Source organism: Myodes glareolus, chromosome 4, assembly GCF_982192425.1.
Source record: "Myodes glareolus chromosome 4, mMyoGla1.1, whole genome shotgun sequence".
In the NCBI taxonomy this organism is placed as follows: domain Eukaryota; kingdom Metazoa; phylum Chordata; class Mammalia; order Rodentia; family Cricetidae; genus Myodes; species Myodes glareolus.
In genome coordinates, this window is record NC_142029.1 from 28,138,034 (window position 1) to 28,154,130 (window position 16,097).

At 43.7% G+C, this 16,097-nt stretch overlaps 1 protein-coding gene across 1 annotated transcript in view; it reads left to right on the forward strand.

The window, feature by feature from the left end:
• The first annotated feature begins 8,662 nt into the window (after window positions 1–8,662).
• Rora (RAR related orphan receptor A) overlaps window positions 8,663–16,097 on the forward strand; it is a 193,973-nt gene continuing 186,538 nt past the window's right edge. The window contains exon 1 of the mRNA XM_085689279.2: window positions 8,663–8,681. The gene's annotated coding sequence lies outside the window, so the exon portion shown is untranslated. The remainder of the gene's footprint in view (window positions 8,682–16,097) is intronic.

The following is a 16,097-nucleotide window of genomic DNA, read 5'->3' on the forward strand; positions in this document are numbered from 1 at the left end:
TCCGTCTTGGAGCCGGTGAGAAATAGTCCTCGAAATGGCAAGGTGGCCACTGAAGACAGAAGGGTCCTCTGTCAGTCACAGACTGACTAACCTGACCTACATGCTGAAGATCAGGTCTGTGAGAGTCTTTCTCTCAAACCTAAGATATAAAGTGTCTGAGGATTACATCTCTGACTCCCACATGTACGCACACATACACAGAGAGAGAGAGAGAGAGACAGACAGACAGACAGACAGAGAGAGAAAGAGAGAGACTGAAATTCCAGAAGGTTACATTGGAAGCATTGGAAGTTCTCAGTTCATATCCCTGCCCAAAGCTCAGCGGTCAAATGCAAACCAATTGAGTAAGACCTTCTGAACAGGTCTACTTTTATATGCAAACTGGATGAAAGTAGATCCTTCTTGAAGAATAAGGCTTCTAATTATTGTCACTGTGTCCTGGTGCTAATCATGCATTTGGTACAACCAGGAAAAAACCCTTTGGATTTTTTATAACGAATAGTCATTTCTCAGAGGAATTTGCAAGATACCCAGATGACTTTCCCAGAGAGACTGATGGCCTGTGTGCCCTGGAATATGACCTGCTTTGTCCTTGGATCTCTTTTTGTTAAAGATAAATGCAAGATTTGAAAAAAGACATACCTCTGATCTGTCTGACCAAAATTAAAAGATGCTTCTAGGCATAAATTGGGAAATACAACCTAAAGACAGAAGATGTATCTCACTCAAACACACACACACACACACACACACTTTAATTTAAAAAAAAAAAAAGAAAAAAACCTCATTTCCACAACTATTTTTCACACTAACGTGGAATTGTTTTCATGACTAAGAAAACACCTTGGTTAGTCAAAGAGTTGAAATATTCTGGCCAAAACAACTTAACCTAGGCTCTACCCTAACATGAAAGAAACTTCGTGTTAGAATATTATTGATGTTGATAATTAGTACTTCTAAATGATTTTAAGGGCTTTTTATGCAATTATAAAATATTTGGTTGTCGCAACATTGCTAAATGCTTTGATGCCTTCTGCCTGCTGCCCTTGGTCCCTGCAACCCTGACACCTAATTTATTTCTCTTTTGAGTGAACTCTAAGCATTAATGTCCATTAAGGATTCCTGAAACGAAGTCTAGAGATTACTTGGAGCACTTTCAGTAAGATGTACTGATTATCATTAATAGTTGTTCTGTCCTAGACAAGGACAGCATTTTGTAACTTTGTTTCTGTTTGACCAGGCTCTTCCTGGGCTATATCCTGATTTCCCTCATCTGTGTGCTTCTCTCCTTGACTGTGTAGAACCCCCAGCAAGCTCACTCTGCCTGGTGGAGTAGGAGGGCTGGAGGGTGAGCACAAAGTAAGATCTCTTCCTTTGTGAAACAATTGGCGGCTCGTCAAAGGGAGGGAGTGTCTAAGTTCTTAATGAATGTTCATTTGCTGCCTGTAAAACGTGCCTTTCGCGTCTGGCTTCCTCCTTTCCTGGATCAAGTCAAAGGAGGACTAGGGGGGGAGTCCGCAGCCTCCGTGCTGTGTGGGTTGATAGTACACAGGAGTTAAGTGCTCGCAGCTTTGTTTGCTGAAAGTTGTCTAAGACCTCAGGCACTGGCTACCCAGATTAGACACCTGCTTAAGTGCAGGTCTCTGATGGGCATGTCTGCATCTGCCCAAGGGACGGTCTTCTGTTCCGTGCAGAATATATTCATACCGTGTAGGCAATTAGAAATGCCTTTAGCAGAAAACCGGCCCCATGCACCATGTCCCAGGCAAACCGTCTTCGGTCTTGCCCGAACACTCAACGTTTACCGGCACCCTCTTCTGCGGTTCATAGGATCAAAGCTGGAGCCTCTCACCTGCTCTGGCTGTCAAGCCACAGCCCCAACCCTGTCCTCTTTTTATTAAGGACCCAGAGGCTGAGGGAGGTTAAGTCGTTTACCCAAGATGCCACATTTTGACAACAAATGCAACATATCCCTCAGGTGTCTTGTAAAAAGTGAGACTCAATCCGCGGATGCTGTTGGATCTGGGGTCACCGTTTTCTTCGAATTAAAACCACCAGTGTGCAAAGTGAAACTAGTACAGAGTTGTGACTTTGGCCAATTAAATCCTGGATTTTCTCTCTGATTATCTCCCTCTGCCACAGTCACCTGAAATGTAGGCATATGGGTGTGTTGAAGGAAGTAAGAAAAGAGAATCATTTTACTCCATTTTTAGGCATTGCTTGCTCTAGGGTGTTTGCTTGTTTTGATATTTAACACAGAGGGAGTCAAAGGTACATACCTCTGTCTCGGTGTTGGTAAGTCATGGTAAATCATTGCGAGAGGACCAGAAAAGCCACAGGCTGAATGCTGACAAGGTGACAATGGAGCATCCCCACTGAGCATTTCTCACGGCCCCTTGTCCCGTCTGCCAGGCCTCTGAAAATATTCATTTAGGAATTTGCCGTACGTGTTGCTGGGGTTGGGGGAGAGGGAGCGATGCTGCCTCTTACAGAGAAAACACCTCTGTGCCCAGACAACCGTCTCTGGGAAGACCATCAAGGTAGATAATTGGCCTAAGATTGGGCAAGAGTGGGAACATCAGGTTACGTTCCTAAAGTACTCTCCTCCAGGGGTTTGGAGCTCTGAAAATTTCTCCACTGATAAGCCTGACAGTGACAAATTTGTGGTATTTTCATGACATTTCCTTTGATTTACCTTGAAATGTGGTTGGCTAAATTGAGTCAGGCAAGCTTATGATACCGGAAGTAGTACTTTGATTTTTGGGTATTGATGGGATTTTTTTTCAGCTTTGTTTTAAGGATTTAAGTTCCTAATTTAAACTACTGCCATGGGCCTGGGAGAGATTTCATACAGCACACGGGTTGTCTGGCAAGCATGAAAACTTGAATTCTATCGCCCAGAGTCCGCACTTTACAGCAAAACACAAACAGGCACGGTGACATTTGCTTGTAATCCCACCACTGAAGAATCAGAGACAGGTAGATGGCTCTTTGGAGCTCGTTAGTCAGCCAGCCAAGCCACTAGGCTTGAGTTCAAGGGCAGTGAGAGACCCTGCCCAGAGGGGAGAAAAGTGGAAGTGGAAGGTGCCTTGGGTGTCATCCAACTTAAACACACACACACACACACACACATACACACACACACACACACACACACACACACACACACACCTGAGGCATTTTCATGTAACAATTTAGAATACTTTACAATATGACAACAGTTTTACGTTTAATGTGTGTGTGTGAGCGCGCGCGCCCGTGTGTGCGCACGCGCGCGTGCGCGTGCATACACGAGCACACATGTGTCTAGGAGAAATATAAGGACCTAAGACCTTCATAGGCATCCTTTTTTGCCAATCTAGATAACTTTAAAAGATGCCCCATGAGAAATTCCTCTCTCACTGATGATATACCCTCCTGTGAGCTCTGCTTTCTTTCCTGTTTGGTTTTTAAAGGATATAAGAAAAAGTTCAAGGGGGTTGTCTTTGATTATGAATGCCTCTGGATTTGCTAAAACAGGTCTGACAGGACAGCCTGCTGTTTAGAAGAGATGGTTTTGGTGTGGTAATTTAGAGGCGGTTCAGGGAGCTGTTTATCCAAGAACAAGCTGGTGAATAAAAAAATCTGATAGTTCATCTACTGTATTTTATATGTAAGAAAACCAAGTCCAGTTAGCAGTTAGCCCAGGCTGTCCATTGAACTCAGTTAGCCCAGGCTGTCTATCGAGCTCGAGCTCAGTCTGGATTCAGGATTGTGAAGTTTTTGTGTCTGGAAGAGCATTCACACCACTATTCCCTTTCCTCCATAAAGTTTCTCTTTCTGCAGAGACCTTTGCTCTGCTATGGGGCCTGTTTGTGAGACTCTGAGACATGACCTTGACTTTATTTCAGTCACCCTCACAACAGCCAGGCCCCTGGTCATTCTTTGGGTGGTGGTGAGCAACACCCTTCATTTACCCCATAGCTGTAAGTGAGGTGAGCAATACCCTTCACCCACCCCATCAGCCATGTGGTGAGCAACACTCTTCACCTACCCCATCAGCCTTGAGGTGATCAGCACCCTTCACCCACCCATCAGCCGTGAGGTGATCAACACTCTTCACCTACCCCATGAGCTGTAAGTGAGCAGCTTCCCTGAACTGGACAGCGCAGAGAATCAACAAGGCAGTTATTTCTACCTGAAAGCTGGCTTTGCCTCATGAAGCTTGCATGTCTGTCTCATGCTTTCTTCTGGGCACAAACAATGGAAGTCATGGACCCTGAGTCAGTGTCAAGTCCATGTGAGAATTCCATTGTATTAAAATAGTACTGTGTGTAGAGCTGGAGAGATGGCTGAGAGGTTAAGAGCATTGAATGTTCTTCCAGAGGACCCTGGTGCAATTCCCAGCACCTACACGGTCATTTAGCATCCAGGTCTGGGAATCTAACACCCTTTTTTGCCCACTACAGGCACTACATGTGTGTGGTGCATAAGCATACAACCAGACAATATATATAAAATAAATAAAAATGTATACATTTAAAAAAATAATGTGCTTGTTTATTCTCTACCAAAATAAATTAGCATTTAATATCTGACTCCACAGTTTATCAAAGTTTTGGTTTTGTTTGGATCATCACAACAGTCCTTTGAGTCTTGCAAAGATTATCTGTATTCTCAATGAGTAAATTCAGGTCCAGAGAGGTTTAATGACTTGCCCAAGGTCTCTCAGCCGAAAGTCAGGAACACAGGTGGGCTCAGATACAATTCTCATTAGAGCGACGTGGAAGAAACTTATTCTTTTCTATTCTCAAGTAAAATACATTCTTTGCATCCTTAATACTAATATGATCCTCCTTTGGGAAGTCTAATTCTTCCAAGGATTCTTTCTTCTGCTGCCACACACCCTAGATTTAGATAGGAACCCCCACCCCAAGGTCTTTCCCCTTTCCCTAATAGAAAGCATTCACATTGTGTGACTATAATGTGTCAACCGAGGATGCCCTCTGTTCAGAGAAGACAAGAAATTTAAATCTTTGCAAACGTAAGAGAGAAGGAAAAGATTTTCCTACCAGAGGACTGAGAAAGGGGCAGGGATTGACAAACGCAGGATGCTCAGCTTCGCTCGTGATCAGTGCTACAAGGGGGATGGGAGCAGATGGGGTCTCTACAAAATGGTCCTTTTCTTCTAAAATATTCTCGATTAAGTTTGTGTTCCAGTTGGTGAGACTGGAGTTTCTTTATGTGTTTGATGTTTTCCCCAGACCTGAGCTGGGGCTTGGTTTAAATAAGCTGGAGACAGAGTTTAAATACTCCTCCTGATAGGGTTAAATTATTTACACAGCTAACTTCTAAGGAGTGCATTTGAGGGAACAGACCTCTTCTTGACATGCTTTCTAGAGGTCCCATCTCCACCAGGGTCTGAAAGATTTGCCTTGGGCACATTCCTCATCAAGCATTAACTTCCACAGAGAAACTTTAAATATGCTAATTAAGTTTTCCTGGTCATTGGGTTCTATGAAATACAGAGGCCATCTTCTTTTTCCTTTTTCATGTCTGTGGAATTACAAAGTATCATAAGTCCCACAGAGAAAGAAGGGGGACAAGTTCAAGCCATCTTCAGGGTCAAGTTGATTGTTTTACCAAGTGAGGAGGACAAAGGGAGTTTTATAAATTTTCTAACTAATCCCTTAAATTTATCTTTCATGAGTTTACACTGTTGCTTTTGCTTGCCTTTTCTAGAGAAACCGAATTCTGTCTTCAAAATTGCTCCTCCATAAAAGCAACAGCAACAATGTACTAGCCCCAGTTAGAGTATCATAAATATGACCATGGTCTTTTAAAAGAATATTGCTTTTGAGAGGAAGTGTAGCTCTCTGCTCTTCTCCATGTGATTGCCTAGTATATCTTCACTGTAACGAATAATGTAATTTAGGATTACATTTATATAGACCAGAGTTGAATACACGCCGTTCAGTAAAATGTAAATGTAAGGAAAACAGGTTAATAGTGAAAGTTCCAACTCAACCTGGCATTCTGTATTTCCCCTACTACCTCTAGCAACCCAACATCGGCATGCTCTCCGCTGGCCTGTATAGACTATTTATTGGCAGTCGATATCACAAAACTCCAAGAAAAAGAGTTTGAGCCATTTTGAAGAGGAAGACTTGCTTTCTCTGAAGAGACAGATGAGAAGCTTCTGCCCCATGCCTGCTACCGCTACCTCCCGGATCAGGCAGCTTTCCTGGAAAGAGATTCAGAATCTATTATGAGTGTAATCATCATGAAAAAATTTGATGAGAACACGGCACCACGCTGAATAATAACTTTAAGTAGAAAACCCAGCGCGGTGGGATTTTCATCAGGCCTTCGAGTGTCAGGAGAAAAAGAGTTCCACACTCAGCGAATATAGATAGGTCTGTTTGGGGTTGCGTTCAATCCAATTGTGCGTGGGGGCTGAATAATCAGGAGTGACAGCCTAGGCACTTTCTCTTCAAAGTGATTTTACAGAAGGTACCGCTTCCTAAGGAAAGTATGCCCGCATCGCCAGTAATGCTGAAAAGGCACTAATGTATCCATTTATTGGCGCTAGTGTCATGAGCTGGAGTCACAAATCATATTCGGCTTTTAAGAGCCACTCACTGGTACTTTGGGGGAAAGGGGCTTTCCTAGGATAAATGAAGCTTCCGAAACTTCTAGAACACTTCTGCAGTCCCCTTGGAGAGTCCCTGAGGGTCTTTGCAGAAGGATCTCGCTTCACTTTGCAAAGCCAAAGTAAACACAATGAAAAACAATAGTCTAGTTTTCCTCAATAAGGCGTGGGGGTCAAATTTGAATTGGGCTATGTAATTTCAGCTTCCCTTAATAAGGCCTTTGGAAAATGTTGGAGAAGCAAGTGTGTGATTTTGGTCTTGGCTCACAACTTTGAAACTTTTTTCCCTTAATGTCTACCAAGGGTTTTCATAACAGATCTCCTCCCTGAACGACGTGTTCCATGGTTAAGTAATAGGTCCAATGCTGCAGGGTGCCAGATTTTCCAGCGACTTTTACTTTCCAAGGGAGGGTTAAATAGTTCTCTTAATAACTTGAAAGAAAAAAAAAACTCAAGGTTTACCACAGAGTTCTTAGTCACAAGTTAAATGTTTTCAGCAGTTTGTTTTGAGCCTCTTTAGCCCTAGAAGGCTGAAGCGGAAGAGCCGTAATAAGACTTCGATGCTCTGAAGTTGAGCGAGGACTGCTTGCGTCAAAGTGTATGGCCATCCTCTCTGACCAGCGCCATTTGCCAGCTACTACTTAGTTCCACTTGTCACCTGTTACCTGTCAGTCATCTTGGGAACATCTAAGGAGCTGACTCATACATCCTCTGTGCTCCCACCATACATAGCAATGCATTCTGTAGAGAGTTAGCTATCATCCCCCGATGAACATTTACAAATACAGACACATAAATAACATTGTGTGTGTGTGTGTGTGTGTGTGTCTGTGTTTGTGTGTCTATGTAGCTGTAGTTTTCTTTACCATAAAAAGCTATGCTTTGAGTGAGGAGGAAGGAATATTTTCTTTAGAAAGGAAACTCAGAATCAATGGCTGTACCAAATTAATCGCTCCACTGCGCGGCTCACTCTTGTCAGAGTGGTTCGGCATTGCTCTCTTGTGCCTTCTGCCTGCCTAGTCCCATGACCCCTTCCGTATTGACAATGAAGCAATGAGAATTTTATCATGTTTTTCATCCCATTTCACTACTGCTTGTGCCGTTGCTTTGTGTGTACTTGTGTGTGTACACACACCTGAGTGAGGGGGTGTTGGAGAAGGGGCCGCTTGTTGGTTCCTGACCACTTAGCCCTGAAACAACCGCACAGAAACTGTATTAATTAAATCACTGCTTGGCCCATTAGTTCTAGCTTCTGATTGGCTAACTCTTACATATTAATTTAACCCATCTCCATTAATCTGTGTATTGCCAGGTGGCAGTGGCTTACCGGCAAAGTTTCGGCAAGTCTGACTCTGGCGGCTCCATAGTTTCTCTCTGACTCTGCCCTTCTTTTCTCCCAGCATTCAGTTTAGTTTCCCCTGCCTCGCTAAGTTCTGCCCTGATACAGGTCTAAAGTAGTTTATTTGTTCATTAATGGCAATCACAGCACACAGAGGGGACTCCCACATCAGAGGTGCCCATGTACATGCGGGTCTATGTATGTGCAAATGTGTGCAGAGGTCAGAGGACAACCTCAGGAAGAGTTCCTCAGATGCCATCCACTTTTATTTTGCAGACAGACGGTCTCTCATTGGCCTGAAGTCTGCCAATTAAGTTAGGCAGGGTAGCTAGCAAGTTCCAGGAAAGTGGTGTGCCATCATCTGTCTCTTCAACAAAGGGATTACAAACATGCGCCAACACAACTATTTTCTAACATGGATTCTGGGGGGAGAGAGGTTGAACTCTTGTGTTTGCAAGGGGAGCGCTGGAGCCCTGTGCTGACCGAGATATCAGCCATGCAGTTAGTTGATAAAAGAGTGGGTGAGCTCACAATTCAAGGCTTTGGAGCATGTCCTGTGATCAAGCCCAGCTCTCTGTCACTGGCTGCAGGTGGCATGTTTCAAGCACACATTGCATGACCTATGACCCGAGATCCTCACAGGACATTTCTTGACCTTTCTCTCTCTCTCTTCTCTTCCAGGGATCTCAGTAACGAAGAAGACACACACATGTAAGTAATGCATTTTGTTTCTGTCCCAAGTTTTCTGAAGAGTTGGAATTCGCATATGTCTGGCTGCTGTGGCCCTTCAAGCATAAGCCAATGTTTCATGGTCAATAGTGGTCATATTTTCAACCTGTAGTGGTCGGATTTGGCACATCTCCACGTGTTCGTACTGAGTGTGTGTTGATGAGCGAGATCAGGCATAAGCTGGTGACATTCTGGTGTTCCAAGCCACAAATCTTTAGAGACACCACGAAACCTAGCCAGGAGGATCAGTTACTTACTGCTCACCTCTTATTCTGGATCCTTCTTAGAAGAGTTTCTAGAAAACCCTGGTTTCTTTAAGCTTCTCTCTCCTTTGCCTTCCCACTAGCTCCCAGGTGAGGTTGTTTTGTTCTTATGTCTGTGGAGCAGAGATACTGAGGGGAAAGAGGCGCTGTTGCACAACCATGACACGGTCCGTGGGGGCCCTGGCAACCGGCATTGATAGTTTGGTGTGGAACTGTGTGCTGGGTCTGTGCTCTCTATTCATCCCACTCCTCAGGGTCAATCGCCTTCATCATCTGCCTCACTCAAACCCCACCATCCACTTACCAGCTCATGACAGAGTAAGGTGCTGTGATCTGCAATGGGAGCAGTGATGTTTGACTGAGCCTTGAACTTCAGGATGAAACATTGTATCGCTGATGCAAGCAGTCAACCTTCACTGTTGTTGACCAGCATATTATTTAGGCTTTGAATGAATGGAGTCTTAAGAGTTTGATGGGTATATTAGACCACAGGAGCGTGCTACCTGTGAGATGTGTTCGGGCATCTTCCTAAGGCCAGCACTGGATCTATTTTTTTGCACGACAGAGAAATGACAAGGATATATCCCCACATTTTTCTTCATTCCACTTTTTACATTTTTTTTTAATTCCACGTGAATCACGGGGGCGGGGAGCAATATCTATGTAACATCAAAATAGTTTCACTTGTGCCTCAGTTGATTCTCAAAATCTGTTCTTGGGTTTGTCTGTCTGTCTTTCTGTATTTGTAGCAAAAAAAAATAAGAAATTATAATTTTTATTTTTTAAAGTAAAAGAAGTATCTTGTAATGAGAAGCTGCCTGACATTTAGGGCCCAGTCTTACAGTTCCTCCACGTGGCTCTCATAGCTCTCCATGGGATGCTTGTTTGAAATACCACGGAAGGTCCAGCCCAAGCTAGGTGATGTGTGGTCAGGATGGCACCTCCACAGTTGCAGTCACTGTTCCCCCACCTCAATCAGGCTAGTCTGTGACCCTAAGTTTTTGGGGGCTGTTCTGTCGTTGTTCTTGTTGTTCTTGCTGTTGTCGGTGCATAATTGAGCTCATGCTGACTGAGAGATTGACAGCGCAGGCCACTGAAGTCCTCTGTATATCCGCAGGGCAGGCATGGTACAGAGAGCTTCCTTGCACAGCCTTGCCCATGAGCTCGTCCCTGGCCTGGAGGGACCCACTCTAGAGGTGGTAAGTAATCCAGTCTTTCTGCTAGCTCCGTCCTGGGCCTCTCCCAAGCAGGGCCTGCTGATTGTGCCTACTGTTTATGGTGGTTTGGGGTATGGACCTCTCGCCACTTAGCCGTATACAGAAAGTTGCAGACAGCTTGCATTGTGGATTGGCTCTTAGATACGTAGACCAAAAAGCCCAGATCAACTCCGGTAGATACGAAGAGCATACCTCAAATGATGATGTCACAGAAGGCAGAGGCCACAGATGTTGGTATTGTATAGACAGTCCGTCAATAAAGACAATCAAGATATTGCCATCACTGGAAATAACTTATGGGCCTATATAGAAATCCACGGAGGGATTTAGGGAACGGCCTAAGAGTGGTGATTAGCAAGGAAAAATATACTGTAATAACAGATGACTTAACCAGGTAGGCCTTTCTTCAAAAGCTTAGAGAATTTCATCTCTGTCAACCTTAAAAGTGGCAGCCAGAATAGTGGTCTCTTTCTAACCTTGAGAGTCAATCTGGGGTGTCCAACCCTCTGACCCCTCTACACGACATTGCCATCCACCATGTTCACACTTGAAAACATCACAATTCAATTGAGTTATTATCATACTGCTTTAAGTAAGTTTGTGTTTTTACATGGGGCCTCATTTATAGCTGTCCTGGGCTTCATGAGGCCTGAGGGTTGCAGGTTGGACACCCTGGAAGACTTACTAAGCATGAAGCACCTGTAGAAAAACTCAAAGCTCCTAAGTGACCTTGACTGAAAGATTCAGGTCAGATGATGTCAGGATGTTTGCGGAAGGTTAAGATGATGTTTAACTTTTTCTGAGTGGGGGAGATGCCCCAAAATAAAATATCCCCATGGCAAGTTGGAAAGAATAGCATTCAGGCAGTGGACACAGGACTGTGAGCGTCAGGAGAGATTTTACTCTTTGAGATGCTTGAGTGTGGAAGTCCTCTGTGCCATTGGAACATAGATTGCTTTTGTCATCCAGCTTGACGGGTAGCCCTTCATGTTTCTGGTCTTAGCATCTCCACAGGGCCCACAGCAGGAAAAGAAAACCAATCAGTTCTTTCTTTAATACTCATCACCCAAATGATTTCTTTCTTAGACTCTGTCAGGATTTTCCTTGAAAAAGGAATCGTCCTAATGTGCTTTGCGGTTTTCTTTCTCTCTCTCTCTCTCTTTTTTTAAGTTGTTAAATTTCAGCTCCTCTTAACTCCTCTTGACATCTGTTCTTCAAGAAGTTTCACTACCAGTGAAGTATATGAAGTCATTTCTGTGCGGGTGCAAATTTTTCATTTTTAGCCAGGGTTCTGGAAACCTTGGTCAAGCCTTGACTGTATGATAGTTGACAACCAAAGTCACCCTGAATTAGTGATTTCAATCAGGGCTTGCTAACTGCCCTCCAAAAGAGATTGTTCCACTTACAAATTAATATGTGTAGTTGCCAAGTGTATCATCAGACCAGTGTGTCAGGTCACATGTGTACCACTCCAAGGTGGAAGAACTATAAAGTGTACCTGAATCATTGTGACACTCCACACACACACACACACACACACACACACACACACACACACACACACACACACACACCACAGTTTGGGGCAAATCGAGCCACAAATTTCATGATAGGACATGAGAGTACTAGCCTCCAGGAAGTCCTTTAGAGACTCGGGTTCTCCCGTACACTGAAGGATGCCTAAATGTTGGACTGGTTGACTCAAAAAAGTGGAAGCTTGGGGGTTTCTCGTGCTAAGTCATTATGACCAAATTGATTAAGACATTCTTGCGTCTATAATGGTTTGCAATTGTTGGAAATGCTGTCATTAGGTTGTAGAATGTGAACATGGAAAAGCATCTTTACTTGTGGGCTAGGGACATTAGATCAATTTCACACTGTGGTGCGGAATTTCAGTTTCGTTTTCATGGTGATTACGCAGCACATAGATCTGGCTGGACACTCGCAAGAATACTTGCACTTTGGTTGTTTTGAAGGAGTGTTCCGGTTTCTTTTCCTGATAAAAGAATGCTGAGTAGATAATGTCTTTTTTCTTCATCTTCTTCTTCTTCTTGGAATCAACTGCTATTTGGGGTTTTGAATTATCAAGGCCAATTGGTCTTTCATTTCTGACTTCTTAATCTGATTCTGCGTGGACAATTCTGTCTTAACTAAAATGTTGCACAATGACAAATACAGAGCTAAAAACCTGCAATGGGAAGGGAAGTTAGAGGGATGGCTCAGTGGTCAAGGCTGCGCTGCTCTTCCAGATCACCCAAGTCTGGTTCCCAGTCTCCACACTGGGTGACTCACAACCTCCTTTAACTCCAGCTCAAGAGATCCAACACCCTCTTAGAGACTCTGTCAATACCTGCATTCGCATAACTGATATATACACAGAGAGAAACTATCCATACACATAAGTAGAAACTTAAAAGGAAAAGAAAACATGCAACAGACCAAGTTGATCTGTCAATTTTTCATGCAGTCTTCCCCGTCCCAATGCCAACAGAAAGATTGTATCCAAATAGTTCAAAAATATTTTAGTATTAACACAGATTGCTACTAGCAGATAAGTTAGTACATCCTTTTATGTTTGGTTGTAACAGGCTAACACCTAAAGTAAATTATTAAAGCACTGTATTATTTATAAATAGATTCTGATTCTCAGCAGTCAAAATATTTTAGCACAAATCTGAATATTCCTTTTAGGTGCTATCTCTTATGTCCCTTTAAAAAGTGTTTATTGCAATCATTTAAAATAGAATAAATTAATGTATTCACCTTTTTAAATTTATCTATATTTTATTATTTTATGTGTTTGAGTGTTTTGCCTATACACACACACACACACACACACACACACACACACACACATACACACACACACGCCTCATGCCCGTGATGGTCAGAAGATGGCTTCGGGTCCCCCAGGACTAGAGTTGTTAACTGCCAGGTGGGTGCTGGGAATCTATCACTGGGTGCCCTTGGTCCTCTGCAAGAGCAGCAAATGCTCCTAATCACTGACCCAACTCTCCAGCCCTGTGATGGGGAAACTCTATCAACCAATCACATCTAGTTAGGGTGTGACTACCTGAGGCCCAGAGAGAAAAACTGGGAGGACCCAGGTGCATACCCTCTCTGCACGGTGCCCGCCGGACAGATAGGATGTCGAACCTCCCACTCTTGTAGTGTGAGTTTCCTTTTTTAAACCATTAAAATATAAGTGTTATTCTTGAGCTGGCCTAGTTATTTATCGTACCGACCTAATTCACAACAGCCCTGTATTCACGTTTTATGCCCAGAGATGTGGCTCTGAATTTTACTGTAAGAAAATGAGTTCTAAGACCTCAACCTTCCCTCCATGGGTCTTTGTGAATCCCACAAAATAAGCCCAACAATTTGTCACGATTGCTACACTCTACTCAGAAAAAACAAGCACCAGAAGAAGCCTATTTTCTAATTTGTTTTCCTTTCCTGGAAGCCAATCTCTTTGATTGTAGATTCTCAGCAACCTCAAACTTGAGGCTCACTCACAATCCAGTAAAATGCAGGCACCGTTCTTGGCAAAACTACTGGAGGGTGCTTTGGTGATAGAGTTAAGGCTACCTTGTCAACCCATTTGACTCCCAGCAATTCTAATCTCAATTGCTGACAAGGTGTTTCATTAGGACATTAAGACAGACATGAGCCTTCTTTTAGTGGGCCTCTCTTCTCATCACTCGGCTCACTGACAAATTATCCGGAAAAAAAAGAAATCTTAAGTTCATGCTCATAAAGTAACTGGAAGGTTCATTGCTAGAGCTGTTAGCCATACCATATATAAAACCTGATAACCATGGGACATGACCAAAATGAAAATGCTCATGCCTCACAGGGCAGGGCTATCTGCTCCGTGCTGACAGGTCCTTACCCTCAAAGACTCCAGAGAATAAGAGACAGGGCTGGGGTAAGACATGGAGAGCAGGGGCATAGTCACAGGAAACAACCTAAGGTGCAAATATCGGGCTACCCATTCCAGAAGGTTCCACTCATAACCAGAAAGCAAGTTTAGCTCGAGCGTATGAGTAAAGAAATGAATTAGAGGCCTTCTATACAGAATTTGGATGCTGTGATCCAAACATCTAGACACAATCAAGTAAATTCAAGTGTTTCACCTGGGACCCTAGAAATGGTCTATTGTTTATCTCCCTTTGTTCTCAGTCTGAACAATACCTACCTACTCCCTTCAAGAGTGACTGGATGGAAGAGGCCAAGTGTCTGGCATAGAGTCTAGAAATGACTTCATTGTTTAGAGGCAGTCTGTGTGGCTACAGCTCCACCCTCCCAAGTTGTTCTGTGGCCCATCATATTAAAAATAAATGGACTACACTTGGCCCTGAGAGTTCGCCCAAAGCAGACAGTTTTCATAGTCTTAAAACCCATCTTCAGGGTGAGGACCTGCAAAGGCCACAGAAAAGCTGAAACTTCAAAATTTCCATCAGCTGTCAAATGCTCTACACAGAGCTCTTCCCTCCAAGCATTTCCACCTAGGCCTCCTGGTGCTGGCTTTTCTGAGTTAGTAGACTCCAGAGTCATGACCACTTTAGAAGGAAAGTCTTTTGTCTTCCTTTCTATCCAAGTTTGCTTTCTATCGCTTTGATAAAACAGCATGACCCAAACAACTTAGGGAAGAAAGGGCGTTATTTGCTTACACATCCCAATCACAGTCCATCATGAAGGAAGTTAAGGAGGGAGCCCAAGGCAGGCATCTGGAGGCAGGAATTGAAGCAGAAGCCATGGAGAAAGACTGCTTTTAATGGCTTGCTCCCCATGGCTTTCTCAACTTGCTTTTCGTATACTCTAGGACCACTGCCCCAGAGTGGCATGGCCCATAGTGGGCTGGACCCTCCCACATCCATCACTAATCAACAATATGTCCCACAAACTTACCTATAAGTCAGTCCATCAGAGCATTTTCCCAATTAAAGTGCCCCTTCCCTAGACGACCCTAGTTTGTCTCAAATTGACAAAATCAGGACATGTCTCATATATAGCATAGGTTCCAAGGGTGTGTTGAGGTAGTAACTGACTCTTTAAAATTCTGTCAGAAAACAAAATGATCTGACTTGCAAGATACTGGTGTGTGATTGATGATTTATTGCATGTTAAGAAACTCTTCCTCATGATTGGGCTGAACTTTAAGAGCGAGCTGGGAACTGTGTTGGAAGTTCTGTGGGTAAAACACTTGTCATGAAAGCATGAGAACCTCAGTGCAGATTCCTAGCACCCATGTGTTAAAAAGAAAAACAAACAAAAAATAGGGATGACCATGTACACCTATAATCCTGGAGGCGAGACAGAGGCAGGAGGATGTCTCAGGGTTCGTGACCAGTCAGTCTAACCAAATTGGTGATCTCCTGGTTCAAAGAGAAACTCTATCTCAAAAAGTAAGATGGGAAGAGGCCAAGGACGGTAGATAGCTGGTGCTGACCTTTGGCCTCCTCACATGCATGCACACACATATACCCACACAAATATACACACCAGATGTAGGAACGAAAGAGAAAATGGGACAGGAGAGAGAGAGCAGAAGCACCCGCAGTTGTAGCCGGCAGTGGTGTGCACCACTGACGAGCCCTTCCCAGGCTGCACGTTGTGTTTAATGTTGCCTGTCTTTATCTCCTTTCATCTTCTCATGAGCTCCATTGAATTTCGCCCTTGCAACAAGTTTTAGATAAGAAGATGGATCCCAAGAATGAATCACTTAGCTTAAAGGAGTCAAAAAAATTGTTTACTCACTCAGCTGGTCATGGGCAGAGCCCAGACTCGGAACCCGATGAGACTGCCTGTTTCCACGTATGGGAGAGCCACACTGGCATCTCTAGTATGGGTAGTGGCCCATCCTTTGAGCCATTTGGTGAGAGGCCTTTTGTACAGCCCTTCACAAATTCTCATGT